At 44.1% G+C, this 22239-nt stretch overlaps 1 long non-coding RNA gene across 1 annotated transcript in view; it reads right to left on the bottom strand.

Annotated features, from left to right (window-relative positions):
* The window catches only part of LOC144785340 (uncharacterized), a 4610862-nt gene that overhangs the window by 3331879 nt on the left and 1256744 nt on the right, over positions 1-22239 (bottom strand). The window contains exon 4 of the long non-coding RNA XR_013601832.1: positions 13911-14003. This is a non-coding gene — a long non-coding RNA (uncharacterized LOC144785340). The remainder of the gene's footprint in view (positions 1-13910; positions 14004-22239) is intronic.

The following is a 22239-nucleotide window of genomic DNA, read 5'->3' on the forward strand; positions in this document are numbered from 1 at the left end:
TGAGAGTGCCCCGGGTTTTCAACAGGCATGTGCACCTGCTTTGTGATCCCCTGGGGCACGTTGGTATTACAGAAGGAGCCGCAGGCGCTTGTGTGGCCGTTTCGGTAATACAGATAGCGTTAGCGCACATCTTGTACCAGCACTATCATAAAAAGTTGTCTTCTCATTTGCACGGGGGCATGGCCCCATGCAAATGATGGAGTCAGTTTATCTATGCGCCCAGACAATATTATGGACATGAGCGCAGGGGCAAACATGCCTTTAGGAGGCGCACTGAGGTGCGCCACCCAAAGGTGGTGCACTGAGGTGCGCCTCTTACAAACAGCCCTCTGGAGGTGAGAAAGGGGATCCCATGGGCTCACAGACATCCCCCTGAAAGCCGGTGCAGTCACTTTCAGGTGATCTCTCTCCCTCTTAAAAGTGCAGGCGGGTTGCACACTGGAACCCAGAGCGGCTTTGAAGTAGCCGCTTTGTATTTCAGTTGCATGTGCTGCCCTAGGGGCAAGGCATTCATGGTAATGTGGTGCAGTCTCCCTGTTTGAGCACGGCTCACCTATTTAACCCCTTGCGTGCGGCCGCGATCCTGCGCCTGTGCGGCTTTTTTCGAACTGGGCGGGTTCATGACAGCCCCCAGCCTTCATCAGCACATGAGCACCGTAGTGCATGACGGCTGGGGGGCGTCATCAGCACGCAAGGGGTTAAAAGTGCTCCATGGCGCAAGCTAAGAAAGTGCGCCTTATATGTAAGACGGCCCCTGGTGGCAAGCTGTTACAAAGGCCAAAAATATTTTGTGACGTGATGGTGGGTATGTTACTTCTTACATAATCTGTTATTAGTGCTGTACTTTAACACGCAAGATAACCCTATATTACAATTTAAATTGGACATATAACTTGCAACAGTTTGCAACAAATAGTCGTGAATGTCACACATTACCAGTTTGCCTGAAGCACAAAACAAACCTAAGTACCTTTAAGGGTTGTAATCAATGATAAGTGATCGTTAGGATATGTTTGCTGACATGCCAGTGTACTCTAATTAAGAAACATCTGGGGGACACCGTTGGACATATGCGGCCAGATGTATGTGTGCAATAAATTTGCCAGTGTCGTTTTAAATACACTCAGAGGTACGGCAATAAAAGCCACGTGCACATTCTTGAAGATTGCCGCACCTGCCGGGGAATCCGCCATGCAGAGAGTCCACACCCATTCTTGCACAGCTCGGCAGGGACATTTATGCACTGGGCTAAAATCATGCCTCCGAAATGCTTTATGGCTCCATTCCTGCAGGTTCCTGAACCTGCTATAATTCTGCCAAAAATGTTCATTGTGTGTGACATAAAATATAAAACGCAAGTCGAGGCAGAATACACAATGGGTTGCCACTGGATAAATGTTTCGCTGCTGGTGAAGTGACAAGTGCTTGAGTGAGTTATGTAGGTCATATCTCACCCTTCATGTTTGCGGACGGATACGCTACAGCTGCACTGCATGCAAAACGCGCGTCTGTGCGTAAAGGGGGCAACTCGCAATGCATCCTGTATCACTCCATGGAAACATAGGAGCATTCTTGATCCACAGGCAGCCATAAATAGGCCCTTTCAGGAACTTAAAGATTATTTAATTTAGAACTGCCTTCCATACACTGCTGTGACACAGCCTAGAAAAAGCTAGCAGCTGCTGTAATGCAGCTTCACAGAGAATTATAGATTGGTAACAGTTTATAATTATTTTGCACTAAGAGGTTCTGAGTGACAACAAATTAAAAACAAGTACAAACTTCGAGTTGTTTATTATGTCACTTGGAGCCCAGTCCACAATTGTATGCTATGTATGCCCCCCAAAGTCATCTGCCCCTGCTTATGACGGATGTATGTCGTTACAACGCATGCTTTTTCCACGCATGCCTTTACAACGCAGGTTTTACAACGCAAGTCGCTACAACAACTTGCGTTGGAGGGCGCTGGATAGCGAATAGTTTAATTTACTATTCCAACTCCAGTCCCCGTGGATAGTAGGGAAGGTGTTGGATAGTAAATTAAACTATTACCTATCCTACAGCGCCCCCCAGCGCAATTCGTTGTAACGAATTGCATTGAAAAAGTTGCGTTTTTAAAGGTAGTGCGTGGTAAAAGTTGCATTGTAAACACTGTTTACCGTTTATGACTGCTAGGTTGAGTCTAAGGTGTGACAGAGGATCCATTATACGGCATCACCTACCTGTCCTAAATGAAAAAAAGTTACTTAACTGCTATCCTTAACTTACCAACACCACTTTCCCTGCCTCCTTTCCCCCTCCTGCAGCTTTGCTTTCTGCTTTCAGTCAAATCAGGCAAGCAGCAACACACTGGCAGCCTCTCAGAGAGTCCTGCCAGCCTGGCCTGGAAGGCCTTTATGATGTAGAAACAGTGGGTAACTAGTTTTGTTATCAACAGTTGCTTCATCATGGTAGTAAATTACCAGATTTTGAATCAGGTCTAAATGTTAGAGGCTTCCTATGGAAGCCATGCATATCATAGAATAATACATTATATATTTGTGTGAGATCATGGCACTCCGTTTGTTTTTTTCATCCCATATCCTTGGTCTGAAGAGATCTGCATAGGTGGGAGGAGACAACTCGCCGCTTCCATCACCTGCTGTACCTTCCAACAGGTATTTGTCAATTTTGTATTTAAATATACATAACACTCATGTCATTATTCCCAATCCTTTCTCTTTCCCCCATTGAGCTTCACCATAAGGACGGCCTTGCTATGAGTAAGGGGTACAGAGGGGTCATATCCAATGCAAACAAAAATATCTGAAATAGAAAACCTTTCTAATTAAATGTTCATGAGAACACACAGTTGTCTGGGGGCCTGTCTTAGATGACAAAGGTTGGAAATGTGCCTTTTCTAAAGGAACAGCATGATTTTTCTCTTCTTTTGCTGAGCCTATTTTTTTGTTAGCCATAGGACTCTGCACTTTATCCCTGCTAATCAATAGCAAAGTACTTGTTCTTTCCTCTTTAAAATTTATCAAATTGCCTTATACCTAATTGGCACATTTGATTCAATTATAAGTCTCTAGTATATGATACTACATGTGGCTAGAGTCTGTAAATTAAATGCTTCAACTGGGCTGCAGCACTCCTTGTGCCACACAGTAAAGTAGCACATAACACCTGTCTCAGGCCTGCCACTGCTGCCTGTAGGGGAATTTTAAACTCCCATTTAGAAATGGCTAATAAAAAAACTTTTGCCAGGCTCAAGCTTTCCTTTTACATACTTTTAAGTCACCTCTGAAGTAGGCCCTAAAAGCTCCTTGGACATGGTGTATGGTGTTTACAAGGTAAGACGTGTGTTTACGATTTACATGTCCTGGCAGTTAAACACTCCTAAAGTTGTCTTCCACTGTTGAAGGGTTACCTCCCTTTTAGGCCAACACTGGGCTAACCTATTACATATATTAAAGGGCTAACTTTCTATTCGGAGCAGATCAATAAATATTTTTTAGACTCTTGAATTGTAATTTAAATACTCTTTAATGGTAAAGTCAGATTTTAGGTCACAGTTCTGGAAATACCACTTTTTGAAAGTTGGCATTACTGTGTCCAAATCAACCCTGCCTTCCTGCCAGTAGCAATAATCGTATGACTTTGACTTTCTCTCCTGTGATGGGTTGTTGATTCTTTCCAGACATGGGGACAAAGGTTTCATCTGGAAGACCATCCTGACAGGATGGCTAGGAAAGGAGTTGTATCCAGGCTTGATTACATTTCAATGGGCCATGACTGCAGCACTCACAAAGGAACCTGACACCAGATCTGCCCTTACTTTTGCCCCAGTAGAGAGGTAGGAGCCAAACCAGGAAGGACAAGTGAACTAGTTTTGAAGCGGGCTAGAGGTTGCCCCAAAAACAAAGGCTGGCACTGGAGGAAAAGGGTGACCCCCTCAAACCCCAAATCAGAACACTCCTGGACTTGTGGGAGAAACAGAAGGAGGACTACCGGGCTAACACAAGGACTGGCCTGCTTCTTGGAGGCTTTTCTTGATCCTGGCTCCCCACAAGTACCTCCAGGGGTCAGTTGGCTGACCTGTTGTTTGGGCTACAGGGACAAAACAAGCTTCCAGAAGCCTCCCTGCAACTGCACAACTGACCAGCAATCAATTTACCTGCCCAGATTTGCTGGAGCACTGATGCTGACCTCTGCTGTAATGAGTCTTGATCCAAAATAGGTGCCACCCCACCCCAGGTACTAGGCCCTTGGCTGAGGTCAAAATGTACATCGCTCAGGGAAACTTAAGGTTGCAACAGTACCAATACAAGTCAATGCAAGTCAATGCAGGACCTCACAAATCCAGCTCCTGATCACCAGCTTCACCAGAGCTGTTGCGGCAGGATGTATGACATTACAACGTATGCTTTTACCACGCATGCCTTTACAATGCGGTTTTTACAACGCATAGTGCTTTGGGGCGCTGGATAGTGAATAGTTTAATTTACTAGTCCAACTCCAGTCCCCGTGGATAGTAGGGAAGGTGTTGGATAGTAAATTAAACCTATTCCCTATCCTAAAGCGCCCCCCAGCGCAATGTGTTGTAATGGTTTGCATTGTAAAAGTTGCGTCGTAAAGGCACTGCGTGGTAAAAGTTGCGTTGTAAAGGATGTTTCCCGTTGCAGCATGACGCAACCAGATGCAGGTCTCGCATCGCAGCACCACACATATCCTGACCAGTGGCTTCACCGGAACAAAAGTGTTGTGGCACAGAACAATGCAAGACGTCACACTTCAACACCAAGGACCCAAAGGTTCAACTCCCAGCTGGTCAAACTCGGTCCTGAACTTTGCCCGTGCTCCACCATGGTCGGACTGAAATTGGGAATTTGTCCCAGTTCAGTGTGACCAGATTACTTCAGTCGGAGCTTTCTGCTTCTCTGTGCTATTTTCACTTAATTCTTTAAATGTTAATATGCCCGGTCCTACAGATTGGATTTTTGTCTTCTAGTACTATGTTATTAATTAGAATGTACTCTATATTCTAGATTGTTTTGGGGTTTGTTGACTTGCAAACAGCCTTTTTTACAAGGGCAAAAAAGCTTTTTTTAATTATGAAAATTCAATTGTGCAATATTTAAAGATCGTCACACATATTTTCTCAGGAATCAATTTCTTGTGCACGGGGAGTTGACATTCAAAGGTAGGACTACTCTATAATTTTCTGAGCTCACACTGTTGGTCAGTATAAATACACCATTTTCAGGCTCTGTTCCACATTGCAAATGGTATGGAATATACTCCAACACTTTCACTCCTGCAAAATGCAAACATACATATGTAAAAATATGCACATGTATCCTTTCATCTCCGAAAAATTAACCCACAAACTTTTTTCAGCATTATTCCCAGAAAGCTGTAACTTGCACACCTTTCCAAGAATCAGATTTAGGAGCATTGGCATTTTCAAGCAGCTGCATATTTGCACCAATGCAAGATCAGAAATATGCCGGTGTACATTTCTGTTTGCTTCAAAAAAATCGGGCATAAAATTCATCATGTATTCTGTAAACGTTTGTTTAAAAAAATATATAATTCACAGAAGTAAACCGTGACTAGAAGAGGCGTTGAGCTACGCGAGGTTCAACAAGTATGTATGGACAGTGATCTACAGTGCTTTGAGGAAAATGGAGGAGGTGGAGTTGGCAAATTGAGTAAAGACGGAGCTGGATTTTGATTTCTCCCAAGAAGGAGTAGTATTGGTTCACGTCTTGTATTTTTTCACATCTTACGGAAACTAGCCAGCTACAAGAAACACCACCTTGTTGTTTCTTTATTTTCCACACAACAGGTTCTCAAAAATTTCTGACCAAACGATGAATTGTCTGAGATGGTGAGCGCCGTTTGTACAGCTGATCTAAATCCTCCCCACAAGAAAAGTGTTTTTTCAACGTCAGAAAATGTTTTTGGGATATAGTCCTGAGGAGAGGTAAACTCAGCTTTGTTGCTTGTCTGCATAGAAAGGACCTTGACTTGTGACTGTAGCCTATTGTATATGTCACAGTTACTAAGTAGAATATAAATATTATAGAACTGGTTGTAACCCTAATCCCGCTGTTATATTTCTGGAAAGAAGAATTGACTAAGGATATCCAATACAAATTAAGCGTGGGGAAAATTGTGAGAAATATTAATATCAATATCAAAATCATTATGGAGACCCGATATGTTGACATATTGTAAGATTAGGAATTTAATTCCCACTTGTTATGAGGCCTTAGAACCAAATCTATTTTGAAAAGCTAGATTTGGAAAACGTGTTATTTGTACTACTCTGCAGGGGCGGCTACTCTGCTATGGCGGAGGACCGTCACCCCACTGGTGAAATGCCAGTAGACAGAAGAAATATAAAATCTCAATAAAACTACTATATTGTCATTTTATTTTTCACTTCCAGTCCGTGCATTTGGGGCATGGCAGGGCTGTGTCTCAGCATCAGCAGCAGGGGGTAAGTGGTGATAGGCACTGAAAGTGCGCATGTTAGCTTGGCCGGCCGGCCGGCCACGGCCAGCCAAACTGACATGCGCACTTTGATATCTCCACACTGTTCTTCTGAGATATCTGCAGTGCTCAGGGGCACAAGCGCCCAGTCCCTGCTGATGCGTGAAAATGGCCCGCATCGCCGGATCCCTGCGCTTCTCTTATGCTGGGAGTAAGTGCATGAGATAAGCACTGGGATTGCGTGGGGAGTCAGGGAGCTTGTGCTCCTGGGAATTGTAGTGCCAGGAGCAGCAAGGGGCAGCACGACAGAGGAGCAGAAGATCGTGGTGTGCGGTAGCGAAAGGTAAGTGTGTAAACCATTTTTCTATTATTTTTTCCCCGCTCTGCCCCGCTGGCCCCTGGAAAGTCGGATTGGCAGCATCCGCTCCTGCTACTCGGTCTTCTCACTGTTTAATAATTATTTCAATACAAATTAGTCAATATAGTTACAGCCAAATATGCGGTATGCTGTGCTGCAGAATGCGGGCTCTCTGTTCAATTATGTAGTGACACATTTTTAAAGAAGAAAAAAGAAGTAGCTTAAGAGTAATTTATGCTGAAAACTTCATGGCTGCATAATTTCATTGAGATTAATAGTCTGTAATTCTAATTTCACAATAACGAACAATAAGAATGTAATTATTCCACAAAATTCTAATGAGGAAATACACCATTTATTTATGGAATGTGAAATATTCCTCCAAGAGATCAGTAAACTGTAAAAAAAAATCTCATGGTTACTAAAAAAAATCTAATCTTTAGTGGCTAAATCTTTTATAACGAAAATCAATTATAAAATGAACAAGTACTACTGTACTACTGTTAATACACAGGTATGGGCCTGATGAATGAGAAATAATGAAAAAATCTAAACTAAGAAACCACACTGGAGAAAACTAAAGCATGGAAAATCGGTTAAATACAAACATAACACAATTCTAATAAATTGAAAATTAAAAGAAAATATTTTAAGGAAAGAAGTTTAAGGAAAAATACAAAATGTCTTAAAACGTGGGTTAGAGTTAAGAAAAGGTTTTAAGGTTCAGGGATGGGTGTATAATAAGGGTCAGTAATGGGTGCTGTTTAGATGTGGTGAGAGGTTTTGTTAGGGTTTAGGGATGGGTTTAGTTTAGGATTGGAAAGAGATTTTGGGGCTTAGAGGTAAGTGTAGTTTAGCGATCAGAGAGGGGGGAGTTTAGGCATAGCGAGAAGGTATTGGGGTCAAGAATGGATGGAGTTTGGGGGTTTTGAGGGGGTCAAGGATAGATGGTGTTTAGGGATCGAGAGGAGCCAGTGAATCCAAAACAACGGTTTGACACTGTAAAAGATATAAATCTGAAATAAAGTGCTCTGAAGTAAAGCACTGAAATGAATACCTCTGACTAAAATGTTTCAGAAAGTTAATCCTACAACCATTGCAATTATGTCTTAAAGAGTAAGCATGCAAAATCCAATTTTAAAGAAGGCATTACATGAATGCAATTCAATTCATTCACAGATTTTGATATAACACATGGCTACCAAAAATCCTCCCAGCTCTAAACAGACATTGCAAGTCGCCAGACAGCAGAGAGGGGGACAAAATCCTAAACAGCCAGGTTTTCAAGGCCTTGCGGAAGAGCAGTTCATGGTCCAGTTGAAATAGCTCTAATGGTAGAGAGTTCCATAGTTTGCAGGCCACATAGGCTATAGAGCGGTGTCCCAACCAGGACCTATGAATGTTAGGAACATTCAACAGGTGTGCCGTGGCAGATCTAAGAGGCCTGCCAGGGATGTAAGGGGAAGTTAACTATCTTAACAGTAGGGGGCCCTTACCATAGAGCGCCCATGCGTAATGCTTAAGGCCTTAAATTGTACTTTTTGCTCCACTGGAAGCCAGTTTAGCACTGCTAAAGCTCTTTTGTCAGACTGTTTTCTTGGAATGTTCATAAGGAGATGAGCGGCAGCGTTTTGGACCACCTTCAATCTTTTTTCCACATATCGATGTGATCCAAGATATAAGACATTGCCATAATCAAGGTGCAAAATCAGAAAGGCCTGAACAATCAATCATTTAGCTAGAAAAGAAAGAAGGTTGAAGAGGTCCCTCAGCAGTCTGAGGAGCCTGAAGCAGGTGGCAGCACGCTTCTTTACTTAGTGGTCCATTGTGAGGCTGGAGCCCAGTCATATTCCGAGACTTTTCATTGAGCTTTTAGGGGATGGAAGGTTCCTGAGAGAGTCTGGTGAAGGGGTCGGAACATTATTACTGAGGTTATTACCCATTAACATGTACTCAGTCTTGTCTTCATTAAGTTTTATTCTGCAATTGGCCATCCACCTAGCCACCTCCTGAACACAAGAAGTCAATTGGAGGTGGCTTGAGCTAGGCTCTGGGGAGATTGACATGACCAACTGGGTGTCATGGGAAACAACCATTACAATGCAGTCATTCCAATTCACTAGACCTAAACGCAGTCATTACAATGCAACTGCCTTTACATTGCACGCTATTACAACACAGCCATTACAACGCATGTCACTACAACGCATGCCATTAGAACGCATGTCAATACAATGCATGCCACTACAACGCATGCCATTATAAGGCATTATAAGTTAAGTAATGGAGAATAGTAATTTTTATGCCTACACCATCTAACACTTAACCTACTGTTGCACTCACTGGAGTGGGAATAGTAATTTTTACCCCTATACTATCGAACACTTACCCCACTGTTGCCTCAAAAGTATTATGCATTGTAATGGTATGTGTTGTCATGGTATGGGTTGCAATGGAATACTTTGTGAATGTAGGTTCTAAAAATGCGTTGTGAAGGCATGCATTGTAAAATCATGTGTTGTAATGGATGTTGCGATATAAAAACTGTGTTTTAAAGGCATGCGTTGTACATGTTTGTGTTGTAACGTGTCCTATTCACGGTCATCGGCATAGGAAACCATTTACAACCCATGGGAATGCCCAATCTCCTCCATGGGATACATATAAAGATTGAAAAGTGTGGGGCTTAATGAAGACCCATGGGGTACCCCGCAGCTCAGGGGAAGGCTTCCAGAAAAACAGGACCGATCTAGTACCTTAAAGGTTTGGTTCTCCAAAAAAGATGTTATCCATTTTAGTTCTATGCCATTGATACCCACATTTAATGTTCTCTGAAGAAGGGTTGCATGGTTCATCATACTGAAGGCAGCACTAAGGTTTAAAAGAATAATGGCCGCTGAGCCTGCTTGATCCAGAAGTCATTTCAGATCTTCTACTACTGCCAGCAAACCTGTTTGTGTGCTATGGTCTGAACCCCATTTGAGTGGGGTCGAGTGCTTTTTTGGATTCAAGGAAGTCTGAGAGGTGTTTATTAACATGCTTTTCCAGGATCTTAGAGACTCCTGGTAGCAAGGAGATTGGCCTGTTATTACCCAGACAAAGGGGGTCGAGACTTTTTTTTTTAAATAGCCGTTTGACTATAGCATGCTGGGAAGGCACCTGCCCAGTATTGAGAGAAAGATTTAACAGCTAAGTTAAAAAGGGAACTATACTTTCCGACCCTTCCCGGAGAATATGGAGGAAGGCCTGGTCTAAAGCATAACCAGATTTTACTACCTACATGAGGTCTTTCATAAGGTCAACAGCAAGACAGGAAACTTTACTTCCAGACCCTTCCCAGAGAATATGGAGGAAGGCCAGGTCTAAAGGAAAACCAGATTGTACTACCTGCATGAGGTCTTTCAGAAAGTCAACAGTAAGAATGGGGAAGGTCGTGAGATTACCATCCTGTTGATGTAAGGGGGGCTTTCTGGGTTGTGGATCTTCCGGATTTAACCTATTGGGGAAGAAAGAGTATTTGTCAATTACCTGCTTCTGGAAAAAGAGTGCCTGATTATTACAAGGCTCAACAGAAGCTTCTGGGGTGGGGTTGGCTGATTTAGGCTCAGTGATCTCTCTATGGATCTGAAAGATCTTTTTCGGGGAGTTGGACAAACTCGAGATTTTTTCGAAATAGGCAGAGGCTTTTGAAGATTGTATTTCTGCATGGTAGTTTTTGATGGCTATCCTGTATTCAAGTTTGCTGATCTCATCATAGGATTTCCTCCACCTTATCTCAAGTCGATTGCTCTCCCTTTTAAGTTTCAATAAATGGGAATTGAACCACTGGAATGTCTATCCTCAATGGGCATTCGTAAGTGATTTTTCCCAGAAAAACTGTATCCAGCGAATTAGTGATCAACTCATTGAACCTACAGAACGACAAGGCAATTTGGTCAGAGAAGACAGTCTGGAAGTCTCCAAAACAGTAGATCAATCCTTGAGGCTCAATTTAGACCAGCGACAGACTATCCACCTAACTGGTAGGGTAGGAGGAGTAGATAGAATAATAGGGATTAAGAAGTGATCTGACCAGGTAAGGTGAAAGAGGCTTTGTGCCTGTAGGTCAATGATGTTACTTAATACAATGTCAATAGTATGTCAAAAAACATCCACCAAGCTGATGATTTCAGTTTGGCATTAGGCTGGCCGGGTCTGAGCCGAGGACACAGTCCACAGCTATTGAAGACCAGTGTTGATTAAGGTCGATAGGATATGAGCAGGAGTTAGTAAGGGTAGTTTGAAATGCATGCAATTAGCTGGAAGAATATTTTACCTTGCTTTCAATGCCAGAGGCATAATCCCTGGCCCCAGCTGGCCGCGGACAAATGCAGATGGACTTGCCTTTGGCACACCTTCAGCGCACCTGCGGCATGCCTACTGCACGCATCCGCTGCATAGTCTCCATGATATGGGAAAGAAAGAGACTAAATGCAGCAAGCCGCTAGAGTGTTAGCTCCAAGATGGCATCAATAAGCGGGCGCTGAGAGCAGGAAGGAAAATGGCACCCTGTTTACTAGCAGTCGGCAAAACAGAATGCCACCAACAATGCTTTTCCCAACAAACAATACTTTTCTCCCCCAACCCTGCCAAAAGTGCCCCAGTAGTCTACAAAGGATCGGTAGTGAGAGCAAAAACACTGGAGCTCTCAGGCACGGTCAAATGCTAGGTCAGGATCCCTAGTGTCAAGTAAAGGAATCTCTTAAAAGTACAGTTCACAATACAACAGTGTGTCAATAGCAACTTAAAAGGCATGTAGAACTTAAAACAAATTAAAAAGTGAGCTGGCAGCCTTACATGCCTGCTGAAATGGTTTCTATGAAAGGGTAAATGCCGTTCATCCTGTATATTTCAATGAACAAGTTTAGGTAAAATGGTTTCTAAATAATGGTATTCCCTGAAATTGCGTTTGCATGAAAATATAAGGTGTGATGTACTAGGTAGGTATACAGAAGTATTTGGGGATTTTATGTTTGGGCAGGGCGAAATTTCAACAAAGCCAGTGTAATAGATGTAATTTTGGGAGTTTATTGGTCATCTTGTCATACAAAATTTTCAAAATTAAGCCTCGTCACAAGTACCCTCAGTTGCTGCAAAATTATAATGCAGGAAAAACACGAATGACAATGTGATGAGTGTCTATCAATTGAGATAATTCTACTGTTGGTGCGCTTTAACTATTTAAAATGTATTCTAGCACTTAAATCTAAGCAAAGACTAAATCACACACAAAAATAGTGCTGAAAACCATATTTGCCTTTTGCATTATTATTCATAATTGTATGTAAATTTCCTATAATTTCAAATAATTACACAAAAGCGAAATACACGAATTTCAGACGCTCTTAATTTAAATATATGTACTACTCTTATGGTGTCTGTTGGGACAGGAATGTCTATTGTAAGGTAAACTGACACAAACCCTTTCCCCAAGTAACCTGAGTGCATGTGAAACTGGTACTCTGAATTTCTTTCAACCCATATCAAGCACGAAATCCTGTGAGCATGCTGTGATCTGGTGCTGAAATTAACCACAAGACCCAGGGACTGGCTGTGAGGTCTGAAGGGACATCACAATTGCACTCTTTAGTAAACACTCGTGTCAGTATAATTGAGACAAAAGTTTTGACTCACGATGGCAGCATACTGTTTGGAATTCGTGTCTTTTTCTACCCGTTAAATTGAGAGCACAAGGCCTACAGGCCCACTCAAGTAAAGTTCGACTTAATGTCATGACCAAACCCTGCGCTGATGCCCCGTCAAGGGTATGTAGTAGTACTCCTTGTTGTTTGCAAGTTTGTGAATGCGGAGGCCAGTGGGATCCATGTTGGTTGGATCCATCCTTGGTTTGACATGACACAAGACAGAAGTTATGAGCCTCCACAGAGAGTGGTAGTGTGCTTCTTGCATTCCTGAGCTGGGAGATCTACTTCTACACAATGAGCTGTGGAGGGGTTGAGTCAGGGCTGCTTCTAGAAATTCTATGGGTCTTTTTGTGTGGGATTGCTGATTAGTCCTTCCTGTTCACTGCGATTTGGTTGATGGTGGAATAATATGGTAAGCAAGAAGATTCAGCTGTTACAGGAAGAAATCGTTCTGGGCAGAACCAAATCCTTTTCTCCTCCTCTTAAGTGGACTATTCAGGAAGGCTCATAACAACCACATCACCAGACTGAAAATCGTGTATCATAGCAGAACCCAATCTTAACCACTTATTTCCAGTTCTGAGCTCCTTCACTCATCAAGGCAGGGGCACCAGTGCTTGGGAATCCGAAGTGTGCTTCACATCAGGTATTGTTGAACCCTGAACAGAACTAAGCTATCAGATCTTGGTGATACTTTGTGGAGATCATCACAGCCTACTTAAAACAAACAGCCCATTCAATGGATGACAACTAACCTGCGGGTCTCAAAACTCAGGCAAGTTACTCCATTTCATGATAGCAAGTCTGCAACTGTGTTGAAATCTAAAGGTTCCGTTTATATGTAGCACCCCCAGTACCATCTGTAAAAAACCTACATTAAAATGCAGCATATTCCTTATATATAGAATTGAGCTATGATGTGATTAGTGTACTTCTGTTTCTTGAAAGAAAAACTCTGGGTTGGGCATTAAATTATTGTGTCTTCTGTTTGACTGCTTGAGTTTGGAGTACCCACCTCCATGAATGTCTTTATCTGTTTGCCCACACTGCCCTGAGTCAAATGTGATTAGGTGTCCTTGGCCAGTTTGCAGTTTAAAAGTAGGCGGAAACCCAAGGAAAACAAAGGTAAATTACTGCACCCTTCAAAAGGATACAATTAGAGAGACCCTTTTAAATCTTGTGTAACTAGCTTTTTAACTCATGAGAAAAACATAGACAAGCCTTACAATGCATTTAAATGTTGACTACCTTCACATTGTTATTTCAATCAGACATCCTGCAGGACAGGAGTGAGTTACACACTTTTATGACAATCTGTATATTTGGCATATTTGGAACTCAAAACAATCTAGTAGAAATGGGTTAGAGAATTCATCTAGTCTTACCTCAAAGAAATTATATCCTCACGTCACATTCGATACACATTGACATTAGTTAGCGAGGAGGAGAGCAGGTACACCCATGTTGACAGCAAGTTCCTAAAAGTGAATACATTGAGTAGTTATGCGCTGGTAGATTTTTATAATCATTGGTCAAAAAAAATATATATATATATATTTTAATAGGAAGCAAAAATACTCATTTACCATCAGTCATTCGTCTTTAAATATTACATTTCAATATGTTTTCATTCGTTTTTACCCCCTTCGTTACAGGTTTATAGTAGAAAACTTGCCATCAAAGATGCAAAGCTAAAACATGAACATACAGAACTGATATCACATCCTCAATGCTGTGGGGTAGGCTGATGAATCAATAAGTCTTGATAACCACACATACTGTTGGTAACTTTCATATTGTCCAGAACTGTCTTGAGGCTGGTGAGTTAAACATGACAGACTCCCTCCTCTGTTCATCAACAGTATGGTCTTGTATAGCCTTTAAGAAGATCTTAACTGTGGAAAGCCTATTATGCAATTATAAGCGTAAACAACTAAAGGTTGTGCTGTCTTTCTGGGATAGCATGTATGAAGGCATTAACGAATGCATCTGAAAATTTGGATTCTTGTTAGAAATCATACATTGATTGGGTCTCTCCTCAAAGAAGGCACCTCAGTAAAAAATACTGCCTTTGGGGTGAGGAACAATGTGCCCATGTGGGAGCTGGGGACAGAATTTGGAATTAGGTTTGCAACTACTTCCCTTCGTTTCATATGCTGGAATAATTCCAAATCTGACAAACCATCCATAAATCTGTGTCCTTCCCCCAGACGTGGGTCCCTTGCTCACTTTGCCACTGGATTCACGCTAGCCTGGCTGATGACGGCTGATTAGCCAGAAACCAGTCCCAGGAGGCTTGTTTCCGGTCCAGGGAAGACATGGCTTGGCAGTTCGGGCTGGACTGTTCCCATGAGGCACAGGGTCAGACTGATTTGCATATGGCCATGTCTGAACTGGGGTGGTGGAGTGAGCTAAAGAAGGATGATGGATTAAGCCCAGATCAGTTGACTGGGGGTGAGTTTTTGATTTGCTCCAACGCTCCGTCCATCATCCCCTTTGGTATAGCTATGTTCGCCCTAAGTTGGCAGGGTATGCCCAGACGTGGGTCCCTTGCTCACTTGGCCACTGGATTCACACTAGCCTGGCTGATGATGGCTGATTACCCAGGAACCGGTCCCAGGATGCTTGTTTCCTGTCCAGGGAAGACATGGCTTTGCAGTTCGGGCTGGACTGTTCCCATGAGGCACAGGGACAGACTGATTTGCATATGGCCATGTCTGAACTGGGGTGGTGGAGTGAGCTAAAGAATGATGATGGATTAAACACAGAGCAGTTGACTAGGGTGAGTGTTTGATTTGCTCAAGCGCTCCGTCCATCATCCCCTTTGGTATTGCTTTGTTCGCCCTAAGTTGGCAAGGTATGCCCAGACGTGGGTCCCTTGCTCACTTTGCCACTGGATTCACGCTAGCATGGCTGATGACGGCTGATTAGTCAGAAACCAGTCCCAGGATGCTTGTTTCCGGTCCAGGGAAGACATGGCTTGGCAGTTCGGGCTGGACTGTTCCCATGAGGCACAGGGTCAGACTGATTTGCATATGGCCATGTCTGAACTGGGGTGGTGGAGTGAGCTAAAGAATGATGATGGATTAAACAGAGAGCAGTTGACTGGGGTGAGTGTTTGATTTGCTCAAGCGCTCCGTCCATCATCCCCTTTGGTATTGCTTTGTTCGCCCTAAGTTGGCAAGGTATGCCCAGGCGTGGGTCCCTTGCTCACTTTGCCACTGGATTCACGCTAGCCTGGCTGATGACGGCTGATTACCCAGAATCCGGTCCCAGGATGCTTGTTTCTGGTCCAGGGAAGACATGGCTTGGCAGTTTGGGCTGGACTGTTCCCATGGGGCACAGGGTCAGACTGGTTTGCATATGGCCATGTCTGAACTGGGGTGGTGGAGTGAGCTAAAGAATGATGATCGATTAAACCCAGATCAGTTGACGGGGGTGAGTGTTTGATTTGCTCAAGAGCGCCGTACTACTATCAATTGGCAGTCACTAGCCAGTGTTCCACCTGTGGGGGTGGGAGGGATTAATAAGGCATCCCTTTAGGACTAGGCATTGGAAGACCAGAATAGGCCTCCCCTCCCAAGGTTCGACGAAAGTGGGCCAGGAGGACACCATATTGCTGTATGAGCATTTTCTAGGGATAGCAGCCCTCTCTAATTGTCACCAAAAAGAAAAACAAGCTGTGGATGTTGCCAGGAACATTTGCCCACACAGGTTCTCACCAGCCCCTACAGTAGGCATTTGCACCCTGGAAATGTTTGGAGATTTACTCCAACCCCTTTTCAATGTAGGAATGGGGTAAGACATGAAAAATGGATGTGGAGAAAGAAAACATCGTTATTTGCAATTACACTTGGGTGTGTTTACGTAGGTAAAAATGGAATTTCATATGATTAACTTGAAATTCCTAAAAAACCCATTTACTAGCTCTAGGAATCTATGACCGTCTTAGCTTGTAATGAATACTACTAAAAGTATCAATGAATTTTAAAATTGACTTCAAATGCAGTCATAAGTATTCAGGACTAAATGTGATTAAAAACAAAATAAGGTCCAAAATGTTAACTATTTTTACATTTCTCTTTGAGCTTTGATTTATCTCTTCAATGTGTTGATGTGCATGTTGCTTCCTATCTCCATCCATACCTCTAGCAAAATGTGGACCCCTCTGCACCCCTGAAATTTACCTTTAAGTACATTTTTCACACACACATGCCCCAAGGGCATGTGTGTGTGTAAAATGAAACTTTCAAAAATGCACTTTTGTGCACTTTTGAAAAGTTTTCGCAAATTACCATGAAGGTTAACTTCATGGTAATTTACCACTACCTATTTGCGATTTCGCAATTTCAAAAAAATCATGCATTGCATTTAAGAAATTGCAAAATTGCGATTTCTTAAATCCAATCGCAATTTAAGAAATCGCAAATAAATTGCGATTTCTTAAATTGCGAAAAAAGCAAAAAGCTTCATGCATCCCAAAAAAGGGATTTGCATTCGCAAATGGCCGAATTTTGCGATTCGCACCGTTTGCGAATGCAAAAACCCTTGATGCATGTGCCCCTTTGTAACTGGGGAACCAAGATCGAAACCTTGTCTTGGCTCCACAGCTGGTGACTCTGAGCAGACCACTGAATCTCTCCAGGCCTAAAAATGTGTAAGGTAATCTGGGTCTCATGTAGAGTGCGCTAATGCCCTGCGATGAATTCGCGCTATATTTTTTTTAAAAAGAGGAGAGTCTTTGACACGTCTGAATTTGGGTAAGGCTGAAAAACTCAAATAAAGCTTGGAATTCTCACAGCTGGTATAGGTGGTCACACTATAAATCAGACAAAAAGCCGCACAGCTTGTATGTTTTTCGTTTGATTTGAAAAATTCACTAAGATTTTGAGGGACCCAGTGGTTGACCGTGTAAAAAAAATAATCTTGTATTCATAGCACATGCTCTAGGAATATATGGCACAAGCCGTTGTTCCCTGGAAAGGTTTTGAAAATAATGGTACACATTTGAGGAAATGTCCTGTCCTGCAGTAATTCAGTGGATTTCCCCTTCTGCAACCCTTTGAACACAGGACCCCAAAAACATTATTCTTTTGAAGCAATTTACTGGCTTTCAATAAAACATCTTTAAGATACTTTCTGCTACATTTATATGACAGAAGCTATATTATTTTAATAATCTGTGCTGGAGATATATGGTGATAAGGGAATTATTGCTCACCTGGGGAGATATTGTAATTAGAAAAGTGGCACAGTAAGGGAATAAAAATGATTAAAAAAAGGCTGGAGAAATTAAGCAGTCAGAGCTACTCCAATGTTTATTTTAAGTTGGAGCAGGAGCATTGAAGTGAGACAGAAAAGCAGACCTGAGAAGACTCGCAGAGCCATGAATAATTAACAGTTTCTGTCCATAATATTTCAAGGCTCACAGAGGAGGGAAAGCGAGCAGCCAACTGGGTCGGGCCGAAGCATCCAGGCAGGGATAAAGGGGGCTGAGACAAGGGCCTTCCTGAGCAGATCTAATGTGCAGGGTTGAAATACTCGAACAGGTGTAATTATACTAATGATTTATTGAAGGGTTGATTCATGGCGAATTAAGAGAATGCACGGTGGCAGAATTGTCATAGCAAATCACTCAGCTGGTTGGTTAAAAGGTTCACTCGCTCACGTCAGTGAGGCAATTACGGCCCGTCTTCAATCACAGCGGAGGATAGATCTAAGCTGAAAAGCCCGAGTCAGACCTGGGCCCGCTCCCACGTCTGGGGCACGGCTGCCAGTCAATCTGGAAACGGGAGAACCAGCCCAGTGCTTTACATGGGACGGGTTCAAGCCGTGGGCGTGGACGCTGGCATATGACTGCCAAAGGCCGCAAGTTACAGTAACGTGCTGGACCCTGTGTTATTGGTTTGGGACTCGGGTGGAACAACAACAATTTAGGAAAGAGCTGAAAAAGCACCTATTTAACTCCTTCCATGCTCATGACGGAGCCGCTCCGTCATGAGCATCGGTTGAGCTGTGCTCATGACGGAGCGGTTCCGTCATGGCCCGCTCGGCGCGCCTGCGCTGGACGTTCCTTTGAGCGGGCGGGGCCATGACGGAACCGCTCCGTCATGAGCACAGCTCAACCGCGGCTCGTGACGGAGCGGATCCGTCACAGCATGCGAGCGCCGCTCGGCCCCCCCCCTCCCCCCTAGCGCTGCGGCGGAATTGCCGCCGCAGCGAAGGGGTTAAAGGGCACTACATCTACATCCACTTCTGCTCAGAACCCAGGTACCCTTCCTTATACTTATTAACTGTATCTTTGCTTTGGACCCTGAGGAGCACACCGCCACACTCTGGCTAGGTCTGCGCTATAAAAATAGCACATACATATATACCAAATACATAATTACTCTCTAAGATCAAATTGGGTTCTCTGGCAGACCAGGTTTCACCTCACTTTCTGTCTACCATTGCCCCAGCCCTCCTCAAGAGTCTCACAGACCTTTTTAACATGTCCTTAAATCAAGCAACAGTCCTAACGAAACGGAAAGAAGCTAGGGTCAAACCTATTCTTAAAAATCCTTCGGCAGATCCCAAAGAGCCTAGCAACTATCGCTCCATTTCTCTTCCTCCTTACTTTGGAAAGGTACTCGAGTCCCTGGTCAATAAACAACTCCCATCCTATTTAGAAAACCACAAACTGTTGGACCCCTCCCAGTTAGGGTTTAGGGCTGCTGACAGCACCAAAACATCTCTCAAAGAGGTAGTCGGCAACATAAGGCTTGCTCAGGACAGCGGGCAGTCAGCCATGCTGGTCCTGTTAGACCTGTTGGCTGCCTTCGATACTGTAGGAAGGTGGCTACCTGACTATGGTTACCCCAGATTTTTTGTGCCTTGTGTTTAGCTGGTTTTTGACTTAGTTGACCTGGTTCCCTGCTAATCAGGGCCCCAGGCCATCTGCTCTCTCTGTAAAATGGATTCCATGTACCCTAGGTACATACCACAATTGGAAATGGACTCCTTGTCAGCCCCTGTATAATGCACTATAGGTGCCCAGGGCATAGGGGCCACCAAGGCCTACCAGGGGCTGCAGCATATCTTTTGCCACCCCTGGCTGGTTCTTAAATTGACAAAACTGGCTGATCACTCAGCTGGGGTAAGGTGGTGTAATCACCCCTTACTTAGATATAGTATACCTATATCTAAACCTATATCTGGACACATATTAACCTGTGAGCCACTCCTATGGAAGGCCTCATCAATCCTGGAGGCAGAGTGCGTGGTTTAATGTGAGATGGAGCTCTAGCATGAGCTGAGCCTGTCTGCAGCTGTCGGGAACAACTCCCTAAGCTGTTTCAGGATAATGCCATACCATATACTCTTAAGTGCATTATAATCCTCGCGGTTATATAGCAACTTTGGTTTGGCTTTATCAAAACATGTCGTGTAAGGTGTCATACGATTTGGAATACTATCCCCTCGCCAGTTCTGGCGACGGGGATAGCATTCCACCCCTCTAGAGGGGTAAGACATGTTACTTTACTTAAATGCGGTTAATTTCTAAAAGGACCTTGGATCCACAAAATGGATGCCTCTGCCACAGACACGAGTCTGACCCCCTGAAGCTGACCGAAACTCAGCCAAAGGGGCCTGGACAAAGGGTTTCCTGTCGCAGGGAGGTGTTACCACACCCCAGACAGGAGATAGTGGATTGTAGCAGGGAGGTTTAAAAGAAACCAGACACTGCATGGGGCGCACAAGGCTGCCCCTTGCATAATCCGGCCAAACCGGTTCTGGGGCACTCCAGCCCTCGTGCCAGGGCGGCCTGGATCAAAGGAAGGGGGTGTATCCACCCACTTCCTGGGTCCCACCCATAGGAGGGGACCTAGCAGGTAATCCAGCCCCCAAAATTAGTATAAGACTGGGAGCAGTGCCAATGCACTTCAGATAATCCTGAAGAAACATAAGAAACGAAATTCTGGACCCTTCGACATCCTACTCGACGTAGAATCCCGAAGAATCTCCCTTGTGGTCAAGGAGTGACCACCCTGTGCAAACAGGCACCATCCAGCCATCGACGTCTGCTTTGTCGCAGTTCCCGCCGGAACTCGAGCGACAGAGATCGACGAGATTAAGCTTGCCTGCCCTGCAACAACCCGATCCACAGTCCCTGCAGAGCTGAGAACCGTGGAGGCGACCGGAAGCGTGGGGCACGCCATCTTGGAAAGACCACGAGACGCTGACCGTGCAGCCCACAAGTGACCCTCGAAGCTGTACACCGGGGTTTGAGAAGCCCCAACCCTGAGCCACTCTTGCACCGAAGCTTACCCCTCTACACTCACCGAGTGCTGCGTGGGGCCCTTCTGCTACTTTTGGCTCAACGCGTTGGCCCGGTCACTTGCCAGCCGGCTAGTGGCCCCTGTGCTGACGAAACCTGAAAATCAACTTGCGATTCTGGTTGCTCCAGACTGGCACCCGCTCCCCTGAAAAGGAGCCCCCACTCTGACCCTCCTGGTTTGAGTGAGAAGCAATCTCCCGGTTCCGCGTGGATTGCTCTTGCCAAGTGTTGTTTGCTCCAAACTTGAAGCCGACTGCACCGACGGTGAGAGCCCTTGTGGGACAGATCGTGACCTGCTCCTGGACGTCGCAGATGCCCCAGAGCCCACCTGACAGCGGAGAGAAGCTCCTCAACGACCACCTGATTGCGCCCGACATTGCCTAGTTCCGTCCTGGTTCCATCCTGGTCACTGCTGAGTGATCCAGACTCTGTCCCCTCTGCTTTCAGGTACTTTTCGACTTGAGTCCACCCTTGGACTCCACCGGACACTTCTCTTTCACCCCGCCTGCAGCCCTTTCAGCTTCAAGCACCAAGAGCCTGCGTGACAAAACCCGACTCAACTTCGACCCTGTGCACCCGCTTCCTGTGGGTGAGGTAACTTTGCTCCGCCGGTGTTCCCACACTGGTACACATCTCTAGGGTCTGTGTCTTAAGTTTTGTTCCTCTAGGTTCAGCGGAAGTGTCCTTAAACTTTAACTTTACAACTTTTACGCACCATTGGTTAACATTGGTGCATGCGTGCGCTTTCCGCACTGCACCCGAATCCCGTGGGCCTTTCCCGACTTCAGCATTGCTTGTCCTGACTGCTCCCAGCGATTCCCTAGGCCCTAGGCCTAACCACTGTTCGATTGGTATCTCTTATACCACTTGTTTAGTATATGGTCTGAGTGGCCCCTCGCCCTCATCCATATTTGTGCAACTTTGTATGTTATACTGTGCTTTTGATTTAACGCTTGTGCCCCTTTATTCATAAAGAGTACTGGGATTGTTTTTAGTAATAAACACATATATTTTTATAATATATACTTGTGTGGTGTCCTTTCATTTGATATTACAGGATTGTATGTGCTAAAACAGCTCGCTTAACACGACCTCTTAAGTTAAGCCTTTAGGCTGCTTAGTCCATGCTACCCCTAGGATAGCTTGTCTAATAAAGTTGACTTACAACCAGACACCATAAGGGATTGTTTGGTCTGATAACAGGTGGTTCCAGAATTGGAAACATCACCTATCAGGCCAACTTCTCACATTGGTGAGCAGCGGTGCGGATTTGAGCTTGCTGTTGTTTTACCATTGCAATCTTTTATCAAATTGAAAGATCACATCAAGTACCTCTAGGTACATATAAATCAAAAGCTTAGCATATTAAGTTCTACTGAACTTAGTAGTTGTAG

This window comes from Lissotriton helveticus, chromosome 10 (assembly GCF_964261635.1).
Source record: "Lissotriton helveticus chromosome 10, aLisHel1.1, whole genome shotgun sequence".
Taxonomy (NCBI): Eukaryota; Metazoa; Chordata; class Amphibia; order Caudata; family Salamandridae; genus Lissotriton; species Lissotriton helveticus.